Below are 17,908 nucleotides of genomic sequence, written 5' to 3' on the forward strand. Positions count from 1 at the left end.
TAGGGTAAGGGTTAGGGTTCTGGTTAGTCTTATGGTTAGGATTAATGTTAGGTTTCAGGATAGTGTTAGGGTGAAGGTTACTGTTAGGGTTAGGGCTAGTGCTCGGGTTAGGAGTTGGTTGGGTTAGGGTTAGGGTTTGGTTTAGGTTTAGGGTTAGTTCTAGGGTTAGAGTAAGTGTTCGGGTTAGGGTTAGATTAGGATTAGAGTTCGGCTTAATGTTAGTGCTGGGTTTGGGTTAAGTTTAGGGTTAGCATTCAAGTTAGTGTTCAGGTTAGGGTACGTCTTAAGCTTAGGGTTATAGTGTGGGTTAGTGTTGTGGTTCGGGTTAGTGTTAGGGTTCATGTTTGGGTTAAAGTTAAGGTTCATGTTCGGGTCAGGGATACATTTCTGGTTAGGGTTTGTGTTAGGTTTAGAATTGGATTTTGTGTTAGGCTTAGGGTGCTTGTTAATGTTAGTTTTAGGGTTTGTGTTAGGGTTAGGGACAGATTTAGCGTGATGTTTAGGGTTAGGGCCATTGCTAGTGTTAATGCTAAGGTTAGGATTAGTTCTAGGGCTTGGTGAATTTTGATGGTTCATTCTAGAGCCAGGGTTAGGGTCAGGTCTAGGACTGATTTTGGGTTATGTCCAGGTCAAGCAGTAGGAGTGATGTTACAATTAGGGTTAGGGTTATTGTTGGTTAGGGCTAAGGTTAGGGTTAGGGTAAATGTTAGGTTTATGGCCATTGCTAGGGTTAATGCTAAGGTAAGGTTTAGATCTAGGGCTTGGTGAAGGTTTACGTTTCCTTCTAGATCCAGGGTTAGGGTCATGTCTAGGACTGGTTTAGGGTTAGGTCCAGGGCAAGGAGTAGGCTTGATGTTACAATTAGGGTTAGGCTTAGTGTTGGTTACGGCTAAGGTTAGTGTTAGGGTTAGTGTAAGGGTTAGGGCCATTGCTAGGATTAATGTTAAGGTTAGGGTTATGTTTAAGGCTTGGTCAAGCATTAAGGTGTGGGCTAGAGCTAGCAATAGCATCACATCTAGGACAATGTGACGGTTAAGTTTAGGGTTAAGGTTAGGTTTAGGGTGAGGTTTACCGTTTGGGTCATGGTTAGTGTTGCTTAGGGTTAGGGTAGGGTTACTCTTAAGGCTAGGGCTGGGTTATGATTAGCTAATGCTGGGTTATGATTAGATAGGGCTAGGATTAGTGTTATGGTTATTATTAGTGATAGAGGAAGTGGTTTGAGTTTCGGTTAAGGTTAGGTTTAACGGTAGGTATAGGATTAGAAATAGGGCTAGGTTTTGTGTTAGGACTGGTTTAGGGCTACAGCAATGGTTAGGGATAGGGTTACACTTGGGTTACGTGTAGGGTTAGGGTGAAGTTTAGGTGTGGGGGTAGTGTTAGGGTTAGTGTTATGGCAAGAGTTATCGTTAGGGCTGGGATTAAGGTTAGGTTTCATTATTATATTTAAGGTTAGGTTTCTCTTTAAGTTTATGGCTAGATTTATTTTTAGGGTTAGGATGAACCCAACTTTAGCTAAGATGAACCCAAATTTAGCTCTAAGCCTAAGCTTATCGCAAACCCTAACACTAGCCCTAGCACTAACCCTAATAGTATGCCTACCCCTAACACTCAGTGTAACTGTAACAATAAACCAACTCTAACCCTAACTTTAACCGTAGTCCTAGCCCTAGCCCTAACAGTAACCTTAACACTAGCATAACACTAACTCTAACCCTCCTCCTAAGCCAAACCAAAGCCCTATGCCTACTACTACCTTTTCCATTGTCCCAACTCTAAGGCACACCCAACACTAACGTCAGACCTAATCCTAATCCTACCCCTAGCCATAACCTCAAAACCAGCCCCATCCCTGACACAAACAACCTACCCTAACACTAATAATAACAATAACACTAATTCTAGACCTATGTAATCATAACCCATCCATAGCTAATCATAACCCAGCCCTAGCCCTAAGAGTAACCCTACCCTAGCCCTAAGCAACACTAACCCTAACCCAAACGGTAAACCTCACCTTAAACATAACCTTAACCCTAATCCTAACCCTCATATTGTCTTAGACCTGATGCTAACGCTAGCCCTAACCCACACTTTAATGCTTGACGAAGCCTTAAACATAACCTTAAACTTAACATTAACCCTAGTAATGACCCTAAACCTTACACTAACCCTAACATTAACTTTAGCCGTAACCAACAATAAGCCTAACCCTAATTGTAACACCAAGCCTACACTTTGCCCTGGACCTAACTCTAAATCAGTCCTAGACCTGACCCTAACCCTGGCTCTAGAAGGAAGCATGAAACTTCACCAAGCACTATATCTAACGCTTACCTTAGCACTAACCCTAGCAATGGCCATAAACCTAACATTTACGCTAACCCTAACCTTAGCCCTAACCAACAATAACCCTAACCCTAATTGTAACAGTAAGTCTACTCCTTGCTCTGGACCTAACCCTAAACCAGTCCTAGACTTGACCCTAACCCTGGCTCTAGAGCGAACCGTAAACATTCACCAAGCTCTAGAACTAACCCTAGTTTTAGCATTAACATCAGCAATGTCCCTAAACCTAAACATAACACTAAATCTATCCCTAACCCTAACACAAGCCCTAAAACTAACAGTAACCCGCACCCTAAACACAACACAAAACCAAACACTAAACCTAACCCAAACCCTAACCAGAACTGTATCCCTGACGCAAACACGAACCATAACTCAAACTAGAACATGAACCCTAACACTAACACGAACCACAACACTAACCCACATCATAACCCTAAGCCTAACATGTACCCTAACCCTAACCCAAACACTAACCTGAATGCTAACCCTAAACTGAACCCAAACCCAAATACTAACCCTAACCAGAACTCTAATCCTAATCTAACCCTAAGCCGAACACTTACTCTAACCCTAGAACTAAGCCTAAACCTAAACCAAACCCTACACCTAACCCAACCAACCCCTAACCTGACCACTAGACCTAACCTTAACATTAACCCTATCCCTAAGCCTAACCCTAACCCAAACCAAATCGTAACCATAACCGAAAGCATAACCCCACCCTAACGCTAAATGTAACCTGAACCCAAACCGTAAGCATAACCTTAACACTAACCCTAATCCTACCATAACCCTAAACACTGACACTAACACTAACCCTAAATAAAACCGGTGCCCGTACCCTAACCCTAACATTAACCATACCCATAACCCTAGCCCTAACTCCAACCCAAATCCCTAACGCAAACCTGAAACCTAAACCTAACTGTAACCTGAAATCTAACCCTAACACTAACCCTCAAACAAACCCTAACCCGAACACAAACCTTAGACCTAAATGGAATCCAAACATAAGCTTAACCCTAACCCTAACAGTAACCCTCAGCCTGACACTATCCTGAAACCTAACACTAATACTAACCATAAACCTAACCAGAACCTTAACCCTTACCTTAACCCAACCCAACCCTAAAACTAAACCTAGCCTTAACTCTAAGCCTAACCATAACCCAAACCCTAGCAGTAACTCTCAGCCTAACCCGTACCTGAACCCAAAACTTAACCCTAAACCTAACCCTAACCCTAATGCTAACCCTAAGCGAACCCAAACCTAATACTAACCTTAGCCCTAATCCTAATTCTAACCCTAAACTTTACACTAACATGAAACCTAATGTTAACCACAAACTGTATTTGAACCCACACCATGATCCTAAACCTAAACCTAACCAGAACACTAGCCCTAACACTAAGTCACACTCTAAGCTTAAACCTAAGCTGAACCCTAACCCTAGCCCTAACCCGAATCCTAAACCTAATCCAAAGCATAATCACAACCCTAACCCTAACCCTAACACTAACCATAATGCTCAACCGAACCCTAAGCCTAACCCAAACACAACCCTAACATGAAACCTAGCCATTACCCTAACACGAACCCTACCACTAATCCGACCCTAACCTGAACCCGAAATCTAACTGGAAACCTAACCCTAATCTGAACACTAATTCTAAACCTAAACCTAAACCTAACACTAACGCTAACATGAAGCCTAACCCTAATCATCAGCCAACCAATCCTAACCCTAACCCAAACCTTAATGATAACCCTAACCTTAACACTACCCCTAAACCAATCCATAACCCAAACCCTAATTCTAAAATTAACCCGACCCTAAACCTAACTTTAATCCAATCTTGAATCCGTAACCATACCCTGACTCTAATCCTAACCATAAAATCAACCTTAACCCTAACACTAACACTAACCCTAATCTTCACCCGAACCCTAACCCTAACCCTAACCCGAAACCAACTCTAACCTGAACCCTAGTCCTAAGCCTAACCAGAACCCTACCAATAATCTTAACCTTAACGCGAACCTGAAAGCTATCTCTAACCATAATCTGAACACTAACTCTAAGACTAAACATAAACTTAACCCTAACATGAACTCTAACAGTAACCCTAACTCAACCCAACCTTAACCCTAAACCTAGCCCTAAGCATAAGCCTAACCCTAACCCAAACCCTAACCTGGAGCCCAAAAGTAATCCTAACCCAAAGCCTAATTTGATGCTAACCTTAAACCTAATCTTATTCTGACCCAAAACCTAAACCTAACCCTAATCTGAAGACAAACCGCACAGTAAACCTAAGCCTAAACCTCACAGTAACCCTAATCCTAACCCTAACCCTAGATGAACATGAACTATAACCGTAAACCTAAACCGAAACTTGCACCTAAACCGAACCAGAACCCAACCCTACCCCTAAAACTAAAACTAACACTAAGGTGAACACTAACCCAAACCCGAAACCTAACCCTAACTCAAACGCTAACCTGAACCCTAACAGTAAACCTAACCTGATACTGACACCAAACACTAAGCATAACCGTAAACCAAACACCAACCCTAACACTAAACATAACGCTAACCCTAACTCTAACCCGAACCCAACCCTAACCCTCAATCTAACTGTGATCCTAAACCGAACACTAACTCTAACCATAACCCTAACCTGAACCCTAAGCCTAAACCTAACCCTAACCCTAACGTTAACTCCAAAATGAACCCTAACTGTAATCATAATGCTAACTCTAACATGAAAACTAACCTTAACCATAACCTGAACCCGAATCCTAAACCTAACCCTAACTCAAACTCAAATCCAACCTGAACCCAACCCTATCCTTAATCCAAAACTAACTCTAAACCTAGTCTTAAACCTAAGTTTAACCTAACCCAAACCCTAACAATAACCCTAACCCAAACCCGAACCCCACCCTTAAACTTGTCTCTAAACCCAACCTTAACACTTTCCCTAAAACTAACACAAACCCAAAGCCTAATCCAACCGTGACGCTAACCCCATTGAGACACCAAACCCTGAACCTAACCCTAAGCCAAACACTAACTTCACGCTAAACGTTAACATAACTCTAATCCTAACCATGACAAAATAGCAAAACATAACCCTAACTCTATCTGGAACATGAACCAGAAACCCAGCCTTAACACTAACACGAAAACAACCCTGACGTTACCTAACCCTAAACATAACACGAACATTAAACCTAACCCTACCAGCAGCACTAACCCGAAACTTAATCCTAACTATAACCCTAATCCTAGCCCGAATCTAACCCTAACTCTAACCAGATCCTGAAACTGAACCCTAACCCTAAACCTAATTCGAACACTAGCCCTAACACTAAAACTAAACCTTACCCTAACCTGAACCCTATTGCTAACCCTAACCCTAACCAAAACTCTAATCATAATTCTAACCCTAACCCGAACCCTAATCCAAACCCAACCATAACCCTAACCCTAGCCCTAACTCTAACCCTGAATTGAACCCTAAAGTTAACCCTAACCCACATCCGAAACTAAAACCTAACCCTAAATCTAACCAAAATCTGAACCCAACTTGAACCCTACACCTAAACCTAGCCCTAACCCTAAGAAGAAACCTAACACTAGGCTAAGACTTTCCCGAACCCAAAACCTAATCATAACCCTAATCTAAATACTAACCCTAAACATAAACCTAACCTGAAACCTAACCTGAAGTCTGACCCGACCATAATCCTGAGCCTAAAACGATACCGAAACCAAACAGTAACCCTTACGTTAACCTGAAAATTAACACTAACACTAAACCTAACACTAACCGTAACTCTAATCGACACCTAATAATAACTCTAATACTAAACAGAACCTGACCACTGACCCTAATCCTAACCCTAATTGTAACCCTAAATTCTAAACCTAACCCTACATGTAAAACAAACCCGTACCAAGCCCAAACCCTAACCCTACCCAGAACCCTAATCCTAACTCTAACCCTAACCCCAACTCCAAAGGTAACACTAACCGTAACAATAACCTGATCACACCCTGAAGCTAAAGTGAACCCTAACTCTAACCTGAAATCTAGAGAGGTCAGGGATCTCACTGTCTTTCCATCTCTCTGGCTCTCTCTGTGTCTCCCTTTGTCAAGGACCTGAGGAGGGGGGGAGGCGCACCCTGCCCACCTCACCTAACTCTCCCGTGGGCCATTCTTTGGCCACTCCGGGAGCCTTGCAGCTTGAGTTCAACCACTCAGGCCAAGGGCGCATGCACAGCCGTCGGGCCTTAGGGGTCCACAGTGAAGGCCCCGCCCACCCATGAGGCTCAGACCAGGTGGGGCACTCTTTTGCGTCAGCCAGGTGAAGGGGAAGAAGGAACACCACCATTCTTGACTTGGTTTCAGCTGTTGTCTCTCTCCCATCCGACCACTTTCACTCAGCTCGCTGGATGCTTCCCTTCTTTAGAAGTGGTGGTCTGGCCCTGTTAGCGAAAGGCGGACTGGGGTGCGAGGTCAATGCTCTGCCTGGGCCAGCTGCTTCATGCAAGACCTCATTTCTTCCTAGAAAAACAAAAGCATGGCCTCACCCCACACCTCCACTTGTCGACTCCAGCCAGGTGGAGGAGAGGCTCTGTGGAGTCAGAAGACCTGAAATAAGCATATGGCAAAGCTTTGAGTGTGGCCCCAGCAGGCCACAGGCACAGGGAGCTGTGGCCACACTGGGAAAACCCTTCTGGCAACAGGTCCCAGCCTCTTCTCTGGAGTCGGGAGGGCCTGGCCTTCCTAGTGCCCAGGACATGGCTCTGGAGAGAAATCCACGAAGAAGGGCACCAGCGAGGCCCTCTTCCTGAGGTCGCCAGTGCCAAGCCCAGGGCAACTGGAAGGATGGCTCAGCTCACCTGCTTTGTCCTAAGTCAGCTGGCTGGCCGGCCGGCCCATACTTCTCGGCCAGGCCCCTACCAAGGGGACATGTTCTGGAGGAAAGAGCCCTGGGGCCTGCTGCCAAGTTTTCTGGGGTGTGTGCTGGACACTGTCAGAGGTGGAAGCTGCCTTGCAACCAGTGTGTCAGACCTGGGATCTATCTGCCTCCCACACCCAGGTCCCTGAACTCCCCAGGCATCCCGACGGAGGACGATGGACTTGACAGTGGTGAGAGGGTGGGGGCTGGTGGTGATCCTTTTCTGGGATGCCCTGGGAGATGGCCTCTGCGTAAGGGCTGTCCCTGGCCAAGTCTGAGGGAGGGACCAAGCACAGGGGTCTCAGCGGCAGAGAGAGAGCCCCCTTCCACCCTTTCCCTTCAATTTCTTTTGGCTGGCCAAATCATTAACAGGATAGGTTAGCTGGAGAAAATAACCTCAAGCTTAATAACATGGGTAGATGGGAAAAACAAGGAAACTGAGTTTCTAAACACAATGGCAGAGTTCTCCTCTTCAATACTATCTCCAATTCAAGACAAAGGAGGATGTTGGGGGTGAGGTTTTCAGATTTGAGAGGGGAAGAAGACCATTCTCATGGATAGGGACATGGAAAGCTTTGTCTGAAAGTTTTCCCCTGCTCTGGCATCAGGTCCCGAAGGGACAGCATGGAAGTGACAAGGAACCAACTTCACTGTGGTGGGGCTGGCCCAGGGGCGGACATGGGGGTGGCGGGGAGAAGTGGGATGGTGTGTGAGTTGGAACCAGTGGTGGAGGCAGTGACTCATAGTTCAGAGATTTCTCTCTCTCTCTGTTTCTCTGTGTCTCTCTCTTCCTCCCTCAGGGACCTGAGGAGAGATGTGGACTCAACCTACCCACCTTGCCTACCTCTCTCATGGGCCCATCTTTCTCTGGCCGCTCAGGGACCCCTGCGGGCTTGGGTTCAATGTGTCAGGCCAATGGCGCAGGCACGGCCACCAGGCCTCGGGGGTCCTCATTGAACGCTTCACCAGCCTGCTGGTCTCTGACCAACTGGGGCGCTCTCTCGCACCTGCCACATGCAGGTGAAGAAGGAACTCTGCCTTTCTTGACTTGGCTTCAGCTGTTGTCTCCCTCCTATGACCCCACACCCACTCAGCTCGCCAGCCACTTCCCTTCTTTGGAAGTGGTAGTCTGGCCCTGGCTGCCAAGGCGGACTGGGGTGCGAGGTCAAGGCTCTGCCTCAACCAGCTTCATCGTCCTGGGCCTCATTTCTTCCTGGAATGACCAAACCATGTCATCACCACCCCCCCGCACTTTTCAATTCCATCCAGGTAGTGGAAAGCATCTGTAGAGTCACAAGTGCGGAGACAGGCATATGGAAATGCAGTGAGTTTGGCCCCAGCAGGACGGAGGCCTAAGGATCCGGGGCCACGCTTGGTGTGCCCTTTAGGCGACAGGTCCCAGCCTCCTCTTTGGAGTAGTGAAGCCCGGGCCGTCTAAGCGCCCAAGGTTAGGGTTAACTCTAACTTTAACCGTAACCGAACCCCGAACCCAAACCCTATCCATAACTCAAACCCTAACCCTAATTCTAAACCTAACACTAACACTAACCCGCATGCTAATACTAAGCCTAAACTGAACCCTAACCCTAAATACAACACTAACTGAAAAAAACCCTAAATCTAAACTGAACCTGAAACCTAACCCTAATCCTAAACAGAACCCAAAACATAGCATAAAGCTAACACTGACCCGGCCTACCTGTAACCCCAAACTGAACCGACCTCTAGTGATAAACCTAACCTTTACCAGAACCCTCACCCTTAGCATAAACAGGACAGTAACGCTAACTCGTGCCTGAATGCTAAGTCTAAACCGTACTGAAAACCTAACCCTAACCTTAACTAGAGCCTGAATGCCAACTCTAAACTGAAACGGAAACCTAACCCAAACCATAAAGCTAACACGAACGCTAAGCCTGTCCCTAATACCTAACTCGAATGCAATCCTAACTGTAAACTGAAACTGAATCCTAACCCTAACACTAACACTAACCAGATTAGTAATGCCTCTCCCTAAACAGAACCCTAATGCTAACTCTAACCCCAACAGTATCACTAACCTTAACCCTAACCTGATCATAACACTAACCCTAAACTGAATTTGAACACTAATCTAACATGTAGCTGAATCCTAACCCTAACCAGAAACCTAACATCAACAATAAACCTAACCTTAATCCCAACCCTAACCCTAACCCTAACACTAACCATAACATTAACATGAATCATTAACCTATCCATAACCTGAGGCATAAACCTAACAATAACCTTAACCTAATCATAAAGCTAAACCTAACCTGAACCCTAGTGCTAATGCTAACAAGACGCCTAACCCTAACTCTAACAGGATCCCGAACCCGAACCCTAACCCTAACCCAAATGTGACCACTAACTATAACACTAAACCTAAACCTAAGCAAAACAATAAGCCTAACCAGAACCCTAACGTGAACCCAACCCTAGCCCTAAACTGAAACCAAACCCTGAATCTAACACTAAATGTAACCTGAAACCGAACCATAACCTTAACACTCACCCTATCCCTAAACGTAACCTAAACCATAACCCTAATCCTAACCATTAATCTAACTCAACCTTAATCCTAACATGAAACCACCCTAATCCTAACAGTATACTTAACATGAACCCTAACCCTAACCCCAAACCTAACCTTAAAACTCTACCTACCAATAACCCTAACAAGAATGCTAACCCTAACCCACCTGAACCCTAACACTAAAGCTAACCCTAACTCAAACCGTAACCCAAACCCTAACCCTAACACTAACCCACACCATAATCCTAACCCTAACCGGTACCCTAAATCTAACCCAAACCCTAACCCTACACCACATTTGAACCCAATTACTAACGCGAATCCGAACACTAACCCTAACATAACTCTAAACTGAACCCTTAGCCTAACCCTAAAACTAACCCTAAACCTAAAGCAAACACTAGCTCTAACCCAACTAAACCCTAACCCGAACACTAACCCTAAACCTAACCAGAATTCTTACCCTAAGCATAATCCTAACTCAAACCCTCGCCTGAACCAAATGGTAACTGTAATCCAAAGCATGACGCCATCCCAGCATTAAATGTAACCCAAACCCGAACCCGAACTCTAACCCTAACACTAACCCTAATCCTAACGCGAGCCCTAACCCTAACCCTAACCCGAAGCCTAATCCTACGCTAACTCTAACCCTAAACCAAATCCCGAACCCAAACTGGAACCAGAACCCCAATCAGACCACTAACTCTAATCTTACACCTAACCATAACCTTAAACCAAAACCGAACCCTAACCCTTGCACTAACCCTAAACTTAAGAGTAACCCTAAACCTAACCCTAACCCTAACCCTAGCCTGAAAACTAACACTAAACCTAACCCAAAACATAACCCTAACCCTAACCCTAATCTAACCCACCCCTAAACCTAGCCATAAACCTTGGCCTAACCATAACCCAAACCATAGCAGTAACCGTATCACTAATCCGAACGGCAACCCTAACCCTAAAACTTCCTAGATCCCCAAAACGAAGCCTAACCCCAACACTAGCCCAACAATAACCCTAACACTAATAATAAACTTAACCCTAAACCCTAAGATTAACTTTAAGCCCAAAGAAAACGGGTGCTGGCCCTGACCCTAACACTGACCAGACCCCTAACCCTAGCTTTACAACAACCCAAACCCTAAACCCTAACCTGAACCCTAACCCAGACCGTAACCTGAACCCTAACACTAACACTAACCCGAACCCTAACCTGACCCCTAAGCTTAAACCTAACTGTAACCCAAACAGAGCCTAAGCATAACCCTAACGGTCACCTTAACCATAAGCCTGTCCTGAAACCTAACACTAATCCTAACCCTAACCCTAACCTGAACCCTAACCCTAAACCTAACCGGAACCCAACCATAACCATAAACCTAACCCTAACAGTAACCATATACCTAACCCTAACCCGAACCTGCACCCAACTCTACCACTAACCCTAGGCCTAACCCTAACACTAACTCGTACCGGAACACTAACCCTAGCACTAAACTTTAACCTGTACTCTAACCCTAATCCTAACCTGAAACCTAACCCGAGCCTAACCCTAACCATAAACAATCCCTAACCTGAAATGGAACCCTCACACTAATCCAAACACTAACCCTAAAACTAAACTTAACCTTATACCTAACCCTAACCCAAACTGTAAGGCTTACCCTAACACGAAACCTAATCAAAACCCTAACCTGAAGTTGTATCATAAAACTAACCCTAACTCTTATTCTAACTCTTTCTCTGACTCTAAACCTAACCTGTACCCTAACCCTAACACTAACCCTAACTGTAACCTTAACCCTAACCTTAATCCTCACCCGAAACCTAAACTTAACGCTAAACATAAACCTAATCCGAACCCTAACCTTAACCCAAAACCAAACCTAAACAGAACTCTAGCCCTAACAATAACCTGAACATTATCGCTATCCCTAACCCTAACCAAACTAACCATGACACAAACACTAACCCAAACCCTAACCCTTTTTTTTTTATTATTTTTTTGTTTATTGCAGTAACATTGGTTTATAACATTGTAAAACTTTCAGGTGTACATCATTGTACTTCTATTTCTGCATAGATTACATCATGTTCACCACCAAAATACTAATTACAACCCATCACCACACACATGTACCGAATTATCCCTTTCACCCTCCTCCCTCCCCCCTTCCCCTCTGGTAACCACCAATCCAATCTCTGTCCCTATCTGTTTGTTTATAGTTGTTATTATCTACTACTTAATGAAGGAAATCATACGGTATTTGACCTTCTCCCTCTGACTTATTTCACTTTGCATAGATGCAGAGAAAGCATTTGACAAGATACAGCATCCATTTATGATAAAAACTCTGAATAAAATGGGTATAGAAGGAAAGTACCTCAACATAATAAAGACCATATATGAGAAACCCACAGCTAATATCATCCTCAATGGTGAAAAACTGAAAGCTATCCCTCTAAGAACAGGAACCAGACAAGGATGCCCACTGTCACCACTCCTATTTAACATACTCCCTAAACCCTAACCCTAACCCTAACCCAACCAAAGCCTAAGAGTAAACCTAGCCCTAACCCTAAGCCTAACCATAACTCGAACTCCAACAGCAACCCAAACACTAACCCGAACCATAACCCTAAACCTAACCTAAACTTGAACCCTAATGCTATCTGTAACCCAACCCAACCCTAACCCTAACCCTAGCGCTAACCCGAAGCCTAACCCTAACCCAAACTCTATCACTAACCCTAATCCTAATTCAAACCCGAACCCTAACCCTAACCCATTCCTACCCCTAAACCTAAAAATCTCTAACCCAAACCCAAACCAACTCTAACTTTAACCCTAGCACTAAACCGAAGCCTAATCCTAACCCCAACCCCAAACCTAATAGTAACCCAAAACCAAAGGCTAACCCTAACCCTCACCCTAACCATTAGCTAAACTGAACTCAAAACCTAACCCTGACACGAAGCCGAACCCGACAATAAGCAAAACCCTAACACAATCCGGAACCCGAACCCTAACCCTAACCCCAATCAGAACACTAACCTCTCCCTAAATGTAACACTAAAAATAACTGTAACCCTAATCCTAACCCTAAACATAACCCAAAACGTAACACTAACACTAACCCGAACAAGAAGTTGAAACCTAAATCTAACCTGAACCCCATATCTAACCCTAAAATGAACCCAACCCTAACCCTACAGCTAACCATTATCCTAACATGAATATTAACCCTAAAATTATCAGAAACCCTAACCTGAACCGTAACCCTAACCCTAACCCGACTCCTAGCTCGACACTAACCCTAACCCTAACATGATCTTGAAGCTGAACCCTAACCCTAACACTAACCTGAACACTAACTCTAACACTAAACCCAATCCTAACCCTAACCCCAACCCTTTACCTAACTTTAAACCTAACACTACACCGAACCATAACCCTAAATCCCGCCCTAATTCTAACCCTAACCTTAACCCGAATCCAACCCTAACCCTAACCCTAACACTAAGCCAAACCCTAAAGCTAAGGCTAACCCTAAACCGAAACTAAAACCTAATCGTAACATTAATCCGAAAACTAAACATAACCCTATACATAACCCAACTCCAACCCTAAACTGAAGGCAACCGTAATCCTAATCCTAACGTGAACCCTAAGGTTAAAGCTAACCCTAAACCAAACCTGAAACATAACCATAACCATAATCCAAATACTAACACTAAAACTAAACTTAATGCTAACCCAAACCATAGCCCTTACCCTAACATGTATCCTAACCCTAACTCTAACCCGAAATCGAACCATAATTCTAAACCTAAGTGTAAACTTAACATTAACCCTAAGCCTAACCCTAATCCTAACCTGAAACCTAACCCTAATGTTAACACTAACCAGAACCCGAACCCTAGCCCTAACGTGAACACTAATACTAAATCTAATCCGAACCCGAACCTGACCCCTAACCATAACCCGAACCCTATCCCTAACCCGAACATGAACCCAACCATAGCCCTAAACCTAACCCTAATCCTAACATGAACCCTAACCCTAACTCGTACCCTAAACCGATCCCTCACACTAACCCTAACCTGAAGACGGACCCCATCCTAACCCCAACCCTAACCCTAACACTAACTCTAACTCTAACACTAAACAGACCACCAAACCTAACCCTAACCCTAAGCTGAACCCTAGCACGAACCTTAAACTAAAGCTAAGCCGACCACTGACCTGAGGGCTAACTCTAACCCTAAACCTAAACTAAAAGAGTACACGAATCCTAACTCCAACCCTAACCAGAACCCTAACCCTAATCCTAACCCCACCCCTAACCCTAACACTAACCCTAAACTAAACCCTAACCGGAACCATAACCCTAACGTTAACCCTAATGGGAAGGCAACGATAGCCCTAATTCTAAGGAAACAGTAACACTTACCCTAAGCCTAACCCTAACTCAATCCTGAACCCTAACTCTAACCCTCACCCAAAGCCTAACCCGACCCTAACACTAACCAGAATCCTAAGCCTAACCTTAACCCCAATCCTAAATGTAACCCTAGCCATAAACCTAAACCAAACCAGTACACAAACCCTAATCTGAACCCTAAGCCTAACCTTAACCCTAACCGGAACCCGAACCCAAACCCTAAACCTAACCCAACCCCTAACCCAAACTCTAACACGAACCATAACCCGAAAGCTAGTAATGATTCACACTTGGATACAAAGATGTTTCTTTCTGTCAACTTACAAACCGAGAGAAGAAAGTGTGTTCTCTAAGGAATTTGAGAGTGTTCCTGTCCCTAGGAACTCCACGGCCCTGTTTCCAAACCTCCTTTTGGATGGTGATCATTAGCAGGTGGAAGGAAGGGAGATGGGGCATGAAGGTACTTCCAGGAATGGATGTTAGCCATAGTTTAACTCAGCTGTAGTAGTGATTGCCCCTCAGATACCAAGATGTTTCTTACCATCTTCTCACAAAGCCAGGATAAGAAAGTGCCTTCTCTAAGGAATTTGACTGAGATTCTGTCTCAAGGCCCTACATGGTGCTGTGCACAACTTTCTTTGGGAAGGCCATCCTTAGCAGCTGGAAGGAAAGGAGACTGGGCATGAAGTTACTTCCAGGAATGGCTGGTATCCATCGTTTCACTCAGCTCTAGTAGTGATTGCCACAAAGATAGAAAGATGTTTCATAACATCTACTTACTGTCCAGGATAAGAAAGTGCCCAGTCTAAGGCAAGTGAGTGAGATTCTCTCTGAAGGCCCTATGTGGACCTGTGCAAAACCTTTTTGGGAAGGCAATTTTTAGGAGTGGGAAGGAAAAGAGATGGGGCATGAATTTACTTCCAGGAATGGGTGCTATACATAGTTTATCTGAGTTGTAGTAGTGATTGCCACTCAGATACAAAGATGTCTCTTACTATCTAAATACAAACCAGGATAAGAAAGTGCTTTCTCTAAATCATGTGGATGAGATTGTCTCTCAAGGCCCTTCATGGGCCTGTGTAAACCTGCTTTGGCAAGGCGATCCTTTTGCACTGGAAGGAAGGGAGATCTGGCAAGAAGTTTTTCCCAGTAATGGGTGTTATACATAGTTTAACTCAGCTTCAGTAGTGATTGTCACTCAGATAGGAAGATATTTCTTTCCATCTACTTAGAAGCCGAGATAAGAAAGTGCCTTCCCTAAGACATGTGTGTGAAATCCTCTCTCAAGGCCCTCCATGGCCCTGTGCACAACCTCGTTTTGGATGGCGATCATTAGGAGCTGGGAGAAAGGGAGATTGGGCACCAAGTTGTTTCCAGGAATGGGTCTCATACATAGTTTAACTCAGCTGTAGTAATGATTGTCACTCACAAACAAAGATGTTTCTAGCCATCTACTTCCAACCCAGGATAAGAAATTCCGTTCTCTAAGGCATTTGAGAGTGATCCTGTGTCAAGGCACTACAAGGCCCTGTTTCCATACCTGCTTTGGGAAAGTGATTCTTTGGAGCTGGAAGGAGGGAGATTGGGCACATAGTAATTTCCAGGAATGGGAGTCATACTTAGTTTACCTCAGCTGTAGTAATGTCTGCCACTCAGATACAAACACGCTTCTAGCCATCTACTTAGAATATAGTATGAGAAAATGCGCTCTCAATGGCTTATGAGTGAGATGCTGTCACAAGACAATGCACAGTCCTGTTTCCAAACCTGCTTTGAGAAGGCAATCATTAGGAGTTGGAAGGAAGGGAGAGTGGGCACTAAGTCATTTCCAGGAATGGGTGTTATACTTAGTTTAGCTCAGCTGTAGTAATTCATCCCACTCAGATACAAAGATGTTCCTAACCCTCTACTTAGAATCTGCTATCATTAAGTGTGTTCTCTATGGCTTGTGAGTGAGATTGTCTCAAGGCACTACATGGTCCTCGTTCCACACTTTCCTTAGGAAGGCAATCCTCATGTAACGGAAGGAAGGGATATTGGGCCTGAACTTCGTTCCAGGAACTGGCATTATCCACAGTTTAACTCAGTTGTAGTAGTGATGCCACTCAGAGAGAAAGATGTTTCTTACCATCTACTTACAAACCGGAATAAGAAAGTTCCTTCTCTAAGGCATGTGCGTGAGATTCTCTCTCAAGACCCTACATGGCCCTGTGCAAAACCTGCTTTGGGATGGCGATCCTTAGGAGCTGGAAGGAAGACAGGTTGGGCATGAAGTTACTATCAGGAATGGTTGTAATACATAGTTCAATTCAGCTGTAGTAATGAATGCCTCTCAGATACCAAGGTGTTTCATACCGTCTATATTCAAACCGGGAAAAGAAATTGTGTTCTCCAAGGCATTTGAGAGTGATCCTGCCTCAAGATCCTACATGGCCCTGTTTACAAGCCTGCTTTTGGAAGGAGATCTGTAGCAGCTGGAAGGAAGGGAGATTGGGCATGAAGTCATGTGCAGAAACAGGTGTTATACATAGGTTAGCTCAGTTGTAATAACAATTACCACTCATATAGCTACTCGTTCATAGACTGTTACTTACAAGGGGGTTGAGAAAGTGCCTTATCAAAGGAGTATGAGATTCGTTCTCAGGGCACAAAATGGCATTATGCTCCAAAACGGGTTCAGGTTTTTCACCATTACAAGATGGAAAGTAGAGAGGTTAAGCACAAATTTATTTCCAGGAATGGGCGTTACACATACTTTTGCTAAGCTGTAGGAAGATTGCCACTCATATATAAACTTGCTCATGGACTTCTACTTAGAAGCCTGCATCAGAAATTTCCTTCTCAAAGGAATGTAAGATTAATTCTCAGGTCCAGAAATGGCATTATTTTCCAAATTATGTTCCTGGGTGAACAAAGTGATCCTTACAACATGGGAGGAAGAGAGATTATGCACAAAATTGTTTCAGGGATTAGGTGTTATACACCTTTTAAATCCGCTTTAAAAATGATTATCACTCATTTACAAATTTGTTCGTGCATATCTACATATAGGCTGGGATTAGAAAGTGCCTTCTCATAGGAATGTGAGATACCTTCTCAGGGTCCCAATGCCAATATGTTCCAAAACATTTAGGTTGGTGATGCTTATGAGCTGGAAGGAAGAGAGATTGGGCACCAAGTTATTTTCAAGAATAGGTGATATATATTTCATCTCTGCTGTAGTAATGATTGCCACTCATATTCAAACTTGCTCCTAGACATTTACTTACAAGCCAGAATCAGAAATTGCCTTCTCAAAGAAATGTGAGATTCGTTCTCAATGGCCGAATTGGCATTATTTACCAAACCTCGTTTTGGGTTGTGATCCTTACGTGATTGAAGGAAGCGAGATAAGGCACAAAGTTATTTCCGGGAATGGGTGTTATACAAAATAAAGCTCACCTCTATTAATGATTGAAACTCATATAGCAACGTTTTCCTAGACATCTACTTAGAGCCTTCTCAAGGGAATGTGTGTTTTGTTGTCCAGGTGCAAAATGACAGTATGTTCGAAATCTGGTTTAGGTTTGTGATCTTTAT

The sequence above is a fragment of the Diceros bicornis genome, unplaced genomic scaffold (genome assembly GCF_020826845.1).
Source record: "Diceros bicornis minor isolate mBicDic1 unplaced genomic scaffold, mDicBic1.mat.cur scaffold_147_ctg1, whole genome shotgun sequence".
Lineage (NCBI taxonomy): Eukaryota > Metazoa > Chordata > Mammalia > Perissodactyla > Rhinocerotidae > Diceros > Diceros bicornis.